The 7,768-nt window shown below is 39.4% G+C and overlaps 1 long non-coding RNA gene across 4 annotated transcripts; it reads left to right on the forward strand.

The window, feature by feature from the left end:
• Positions 1–6,631: 6,631 nt before the first annotated feature.
• Positions 6,632–7,385, forward strand: LOC122807550. Of its 4 annotated transcripts, XR_006365704.1 has the most exons (4): positions 6,632–6,913; positions 7,142–7,186; positions 7,233–7,277; positions 7,324–7,385. It is a non-coding gene; the product is annotated as an uncharacterized LOC122807550 (long non-coding RNA). The 4 variants fall into 4 exon arrangements; XR_006365703.1 differs by having other exon boundaries at positions 7,142–7,277; XR_006365702.1 differs by having other exon boundaries at positions 7,233–7,385.
• The last annotated feature ends 383 nt before the right edge of the window (positions 7,386–7,768 follow it).

The following is a 7,768-nucleotide window of genomic DNA, read 5'->3' on the forward strand; positions in this document are numbered from 1 at the left end:
AGCAATAAAAACAAAGATATTCACATTTGTTTGACGTTGAGCATATAACTCTTGCCACAGTGGTGTAACCTTGGTATGTGTCTTGTGGGAGATCACCTATACACTAGCAGCTTTTGTGCTGTTAGAAAATCAGTAAAACTGTTGAAATATGTATGCTTCTCTTTTTTCCTAGATGCTCGTTTTGGCATCCAGAATGATTTCTCATTGATAAACTTCACTAATTACCCAAAATTGTAGATCACCTTCATTAATAAATAATAGCTTACATTTTATCTAAGCCAAAGAACCATGATTCTGCCATAGTATATGTATCAATGTGCTTTGCAGAAGTGTAACATTTACAAGTCATAGATGTCTTCAGCTATGTGTCACATGTATGCTATACATGCCTGCTCATTCATGCAAACTGTCTGTGAACATGGGGTCTGTATCTGCGCAGTGTGCTATGGTGATCAACCTGTAATTCAGAGTCCCATGTAGGGCTGCCATTTTGTTTTGCTATTCATTCATATTGTTGGTAAGCAATGCCAGTGCTCCACTGAGAGCACCGGCCCAGACAGCAAAAGCATGTGTGGATATGCCCTCTGTGATCTGACAGCTCTGCTGTCCAGGGTGATTGGTATCCTACGTACTGATGAGCAGTGCATGGAGGAGTACATCAACTTTGTGTCACAATCACCTGGAAGATATTAATTCAAGGGAAGCAAGAATTGGGTCCAAACAACCTGAATGGTATAATAAATATTTGCTAAACCTGCTTTGTTCTCTACTGCATTTAATAGGTGTTTTTCTTTTTTTGTAACAAGTATCATACTGTTCCTGTGTTTTTACCTAATCTAACAGATCCTAAGATACCCCAGGTTGGCTGCTGTGAATGATTATATTTCTTCTATGTGATGCACATTGCATTTTTTGTGTTGGGTCACTGTCTTTTGTTGGAATATGGACAAGTTGTAGCCCTTGGGCTTATAGGGAAACATTTCATATTTCTGCACCATTGCACATAGGTATTCTTAGCATAGTTGTTTCTGCTTCTTTGGAACTTACTGGAAATACTCCAAGAGTCTCCATCTATGTAATATCTCAAAACTCTTGTAGTGAAGCCCCATGGGATATATGCAGATCAGCTATGTCTTCTAAATGCCCCTGATTTTTCACTTTTTTACTGACTGGTTTGTCTGTGTGACTTTTTTATCATTTGGCTTGGATGCTGTTTTGGATAGTTTGCTAGAACCTTATTCTTTCTGGATATCAGGCTTGGTCCTAAGCCTTATTTTATCTGTATATATATATATATATATATATATATATATATATATATATATATATATATATATAAGAGCCACGTTGGCCCAGTATATAAGTCTCTCCATATATATTTTTTTAATTCTATTAAATAGGGGATGCATTACCAAGGTAATTAAGAACAATTCCTTCATATCAAAGACCTCCTGCTGAATGAGGATGCGTATCTTAAATCACACACACAGACACACACACACACACACACACACACACACACACACACACACACACACACACACACACACAAACACTGATCAGCTAAAAACAAAGCAGGGCCACATATCAAAATCCACCTTATCCAGCAGTCACATCCACCACCTGATGCATGAAATGAAGAAAGAATTTTTGTTGGAGGCAAGCACTCCTTTGCCAGCCATGTCTAGACCATGCTCCCATATACTTTTCTACATATCTATCTATATATGCATCTGTCTATCTATCTATCTATCTATCTATCTATCTATCTATCTACTGATATATCTATCTATATCGATGTGTATGTGATCTATATATCTATATATCTATATCTATGTGTGTGTGTTTATCATATATATATATATATATATATATATATGTAGGTTCATAGGTTCATACTAGGCAATCTGCCCTGAAGCAATTATAAGCCTAGCCCGATTCTGTATGGCTTACGCCACCCCTTGATTTGAGTATACTTTTGTTTTGCTATTCATTCATATATATATATATATATATATATATATATATATATATATATATATATATATATATATGTATATACCCTCACACATACATATACTCACACCCACACAAACACACACAAATATATATATATATATATATTTATTTATTTATTCATTTACATTTGTTGACCGGGCTAGTCTAACTCGATACATGTCCATTTTCAGTAGAGGCCCGGGGAGAAAAGCTCCAAGCAGACAGGTAAAGACATTATTATACAATAATAATATAGAAAAGCTATCAACATATACAGATAATAACATTATTTGTGATATTTGCAAAAGAGGATGATCAAGAACAAATTTACAATAAATGGAAAAGTGTGATTTTTTTTTTTTTTGTAGGACAACATAATACAGCAAAAAGGCCATAGAATAATTAGCAGTAAAGTACCCTGGAGAAGAGAAATAAAAGGGATAGCAGGAATGTGTAAAGGTGGAGAGATCAGTCAGAAAAGGCCATAGAATAACTAGCAGTAAAGTACCCTGGAGAAGGAAAATAAAAGGGATAGCAGGAATGTGTAAAGGTGGAGAGATCAGTCAGAAAAGGCCATAGAATAACTAGCAGTAAAGTACCCTGGAGAAGAGAAATAAAAGGGATAGCAGGAATGTGTAAAGGTGGGGAGATCAGTCAGAAAAGGCCATAGAATAACTAGCAGTAAAGTACCCTGGAGAAGAGAAATAAAAGGGATAGCAGGAATGTGTAAAGGTGGGGAGATCAGTCAGAAAAGGCCATAGAATAACTAGCAGTAAAGTACCCTGGAGAAGGGAAATAAAAGGGATAGCAGGAATGTGTAAAGGTGGAGAGATCAGTCAGAAAAGGCCATAGAATAACTAGCAGTAAAGTACCCTGGAGAAGGGAAATAAAAGGGATAGCAGGAATGTGTAAAGGTGGAGAGATCAGTCAGAAAAGGCCATAGAATAACTAGCAGTAAAGTACCCTGGAGAAGGGAAATAAAAGGGATAGCAGGAATGTGTAAAGGTGGGGAGATCAGTCAGAAAAGGCCATAGAATAACTAGCAGTAAAGTACCCTGGAGAAGGGAAATAAAAGGGATAGCAGGAATGTGTAAAGGTGGAGAGATCAGTCAGAAAAGGCCATAGAATAACTAGCAGTAAAGTACCCTGGAGAAGAGAAATAAAAGGGATAGCAGGAATGTGTAAAGGTGGGGAGATCAGTCAGAAAAGGCCATAGAATAACTAGCAGTAAAGTACCCTGGAAAAGGGAAATAACAGGGATAGCAGGAATGTGTAAAGGTGGGGAGATCAGTCAGAAAAGGCCATAGAATAACTAGCAGTAAAGTACCCTGGAGAAGGGAAATAAAAGGGATAGCAGGAATGTGTAAAGGTGGGGAGATCAGTCAGAAAAGGCCATAGAATAATTAGCAGTAAAGTACCCTGGAGAAGGGAAATAAAAGGGATAGCAGGGATGTGCAAAGGTGGAGAGATCAGTCAGAAAAGGCCATAGAATAACTAGCAGTAAAGTACCCTGGAGAAGGGAAATAAAAGGGATAGCAGGAATGTGTAAAGGTAGAGAGATCAGTCAGAAAAGGCCATAGAATAACTAGCAGTAAAGTACCCTGGAGAAGGGAAATAAAAGGGATAGCAGGGATGTGTAAAGGTGGAGAGATCAGTCAGAAAAGGCCATAGAATAATTAGCAGTAAAGTACCCTGGAGAAGAGAAATAAAAGGGATAGCAGGGATGTGTAAAGGTGGAGAGATCAGTCAGCAAAGGCCATAGAATAACTAGCAGTAAAGTACCCTGGAGAAGGGAAATAAAAGGGATAGCAGGGATGTGTAAAGGTGGGGAGATCAGTCAGAAAAGGCCATAGAATAACTAGCAGTAAAGTACCCTGGAGAAGGGAAATAAAAGGGATAGCAGGAATGTGTAAAAGTGGGGAGATCAGTCAGAAAAGGCCATAGAATAACTAGCAGTAAAGTACCCTGGAGAAGAGAAATAAAAGGGATAGCAGGAATGTGTAAAGGTGGAGAGATCAGTCAGAAAAGGCCATAGAATAACTAGCAGTAAAGTACCCTGGAGAAGAGAAATAAAAGGGATAGCAGGAATGTGTAAAGGTGGAGAGATCAGTCAGAAAAGGCCATAGAATAACTAGCAGTAAAGTACCCTGGAGAAGGGAAATAAAAGGGATAGCAGGGATGTGTAAAAGTGGGGAGATCAGTCAGAAAAGGCCATAGAATAACTAGCAGTAAAGTACCCTGGAGAAGGGAAATAAAAGGGATAGCAGGGATGTGTAAAGGTGGGGAGATCAGTCAGAAAAGGCCATAGAATAACTAGCAGTAAAGTACCCTGGAGAAGGGAAATAAAAGGGATAGCAGGAATGTGTAAAGGTGGGAGATCAGTCAGAAAAGGCCATAGAATAACTAGCAGTAAAGTACCCTGGAGAAGGGAAATAAAAGGGATAGCAGGGATGTGTAAAGGTGGGGAGATCAGTCAGAAAAGGCCATAGAATAACTAGCAGTAAAGTACCCTGGAGAAGGGAAATAAAAGGGATAGCAGGAATGTGTAAAGGTGGGAGATCAGTCAGAAAAGGCCATAGAATAACTAGCAGTAAAGTACCCTGGAGAAGGGAAATAAAAGGGATAGCAGGGATGTGTAAAGGTGGGGAGATCAGTCAGAAAAGGCCATAGAATAACTAGCAGTAAAGTACCCTGGAGAAGAGAAATAAAAGGGATAGCAGGAATGTGTAAAGGTGGAGAGATCAGTCAGAAAAGGCCATAGAATAACTAGCAGTAAAGTACCCTGGAGAAGGGAAATAAAAGGGATAGCAGGGATGTGTAAAGGTGGAGAGTTCAGTCAGAAAAGGCCATAGAATAACTAGCAGTAAAGTACCCTGGAGAAGGGAAATAAAAGGGATAGCAGGGATGTGTAAAGGTGGGGAGATCAGTCAGAAAAGGCCATAGAATAACTAGCAGTAAAGTACCCTGGAGAAGAGAAATAAAAGGGATAGCAGGAATGTGTAAAGGTGGGGAGATCAGTCAGAAAAGGCCATAGAATAACTAGCAGTAAAGTACCCTGGAAAAGGGAAATAACAGGGATAGCAGGAATGTGTAAAGGTGGGGAGATCAGTCAGAAAAGGCCATAGAATAACTAGCAGTAAAGTACCCTGGAGAAGGGAAATAAAAGGGATAGCAGGGATGTGTAAAGGTGGGGAGATCAGTCAGAAAAGGCCATAGAATAACTAGCAGTAAAGTACCCTGGAGAAGGGAAATAAAAGGGATAGCAGGAATGTGTAAAGGTGGAGAGATCAGTCAGAAAAGGCCATAGAATAACTAGCAGTAAAGTACCCTGGAGAAGAGAAATAAAAGGGATAGCAGGGATGTGTAAAGGTGGAGAGATCAGTCAGAAAAGGCCATAGAATAACTAGCAGTAAAGTACCCTGGAGAAGGGAAATAAAAGGGATAGCAGGGATGTGTAAAGGTGGGGAGATCAGTCAGAAAAGGCCATAGAATAACTAGCAGTAAAGTACCCTGGAGAAGGGAAATAAAAGGGATAGCAGGAATGTGTAAAGGTGGGGAGATCAGTCAGAAAAGGCCATAGAATAACTAGCAGTAAAGTACCCTGGAGAAGAGAAATAAAAGGGATAGCAGGGATGTGTAAAGGTGGGGAGATCAGTCAGAAAAGGCCATAGAATAACTAGCAGTAAAGTACCCTGGAGAAGAGAAATAAAAGGGATAGCAGGGATGTGTAAAGGTGGAGATCAGTCAGAAAAGGCCATAGAATAACTAGCAGTAAAGTACCCTGGAGAAGGGAAATAAAAGGGATAGCAGGAATGTGTAAAGGTGGGGAGATCAGTCAGAAAAGGCCATAGAATAACTAGCAGTAAAGTACCCTGGAGAAGGGAAATAAAAGGGATAGCAGGAATGTGTAAAGGTGGGGAGATCAGTCAGAAAAGGCCATAGAATAACTAGCAGTAAAGTACCCTGGAGAAGGGAAATAAAAGGGATAGCAGGGATGTGTAAAGGTGGGGAGATCAGTCAGAAAAGGCCATAGAATAACTAGCAGTAAAGTACCCTGGAGAAGGGAAATAAAAGGGATAGCAGGGATGTGTAAAAGTGGGGAGATCAGTCAGAAAAGGCCATATAATAACTAGCAGTAAAGTACCCTGGAGAAGAGAAATAAAAGGGATAGCAGGAATGTGTAAAGGTGGGGAGATCAGTCAGAAAAGGCCATAGAATAACTAGCAGTAAAGTACCCTGGAGAAGAGAAATAAAAGGGATAGCAGGAATGTGTAAAGGTGGGGAGATCAGTCAGAAAAGGCCATAGAATAACTAGCAGTAAAGTACCCTGGAGAAGGGAAATAAAAGGGATAGCAGGAATGTGTAAAGGTGGGGAGATCAGTCAGAAAAGGCCATAGAATAACTAGCAGTAAAGTACCCTGGAGAAGAGAAATAAAAGGGATAGCAGGGATGTGTAAAGGTGGAGAGATCAGTCAGAAAAGGTCATAGAATAACTAGCATTAAAGTACCCTGGAGAAGAGAAATAAAAGGGATAGCAGGAATGTGTAAAGGTGGGGAGATCAGTCAGAAAAGGACATAGAATAACTAGCAGTAAAGTACCCTGGAGAAGAGAAATAAAAGGGACAGCCAGGAATGTGTAAAGGTGGAGAGATCAGTCAGAAAAGGCCATAGAATAACTAGCAGTAAAGTACCCTGGAGAAGGGAAATAAAAGGGATAGCAGGGATGTGTAAAGGTGGGGAGATCAGTCAGAAAAGGCCATAGAATAACTAGCAGTAAAGTACCCTGGAGAAGAGAAATAAAAGGGATAGCAGGAATGTGTAAAGGTGGGGAGATCAGTCAGAAAAGGCCATAGAATAACTAGCAGTAAAGTACCCTGGAGAAGAGAAATAAAAGGGATAGCAGGAATGTGTAAAGGTGGAGAGATCAGTCAGAAAAGGCCATAGAATAACTAGCAGTAAAGTACCCTGGACAAGGGAAATAAAAGGGATAGAAGGGATGTGTAAAGGTGGGGAGATCAGTCAGAAAAGGCCATAGAATAACTAGCAGTAAAGTACCCTGGAGAAGGGAAATAAAAGGGATAGCAGGGATGTGTAAAGGTGGGGAGATCAGTCAGAAAAGGCCATAGAATAACTAGCAGTAAAGTACCCTGGAGAAGAGAAATAAAAGGGATAGCAGGAATGTGTAAAGGTGGGGAGATCAGTCAGAAAAGGCCATAGAATAATTAGCAGTAAAGTACCCTGGAGAAGAGAAATAAAAGGGATAGCAGGAATGTGTAAAGGTGGGGAGATCAGTCAGAAAAGGCCATAGAATAACTAGCAGTAAAGTACCCTGGAGAAGGGAAATAAAAGGGATAGCAGGAATGTGTAAAGGTGGGGAGATCAGTCAGGGTTAGTGCAGGGGCAGAGCCAGTGAGTTTTAAAATATATATGTTTTATATATATATTATTAAAAAAAGTGAAACAAAGAAGTGCAATTATAAAACTATTCAGTTCTATGGCAAAAAAGAAAGAAAAACTATGCAGACACTGAACTGTTATTAAGTATTTTCGAGCATCTTGGAGCATCAGAACATTGAACTTCAATAATGCACAAGCTAAACATAGTGTTGCCTGCTCACAGTTTGCTAAATGTAATTTTTTTGTATTGGAAAAAATCGATTCATTTTTTGGAGACTGTGACTCATTCCTTGAGTTAAAAGAACTTAAATGGCAGTTATTGCTAAATTCAGAGGCTTCTTCTGACCTCAGTGAAAATATTAATATTAATATA

Source organism: Protopterus annectens, chromosome 7.part1, assembly GCF_019279795.1.
Source record: "Protopterus annectens isolate FY-2018-M chromosome 7.part1, PAN1.0, whole genome shotgun sequence".
NCBI classification, from domain to species: domain Eukaryota; kingdom Metazoa; phylum Chordata; order Ceratodontiformes; family Protopteridae; genus Protopterus; species Protopterus annectens.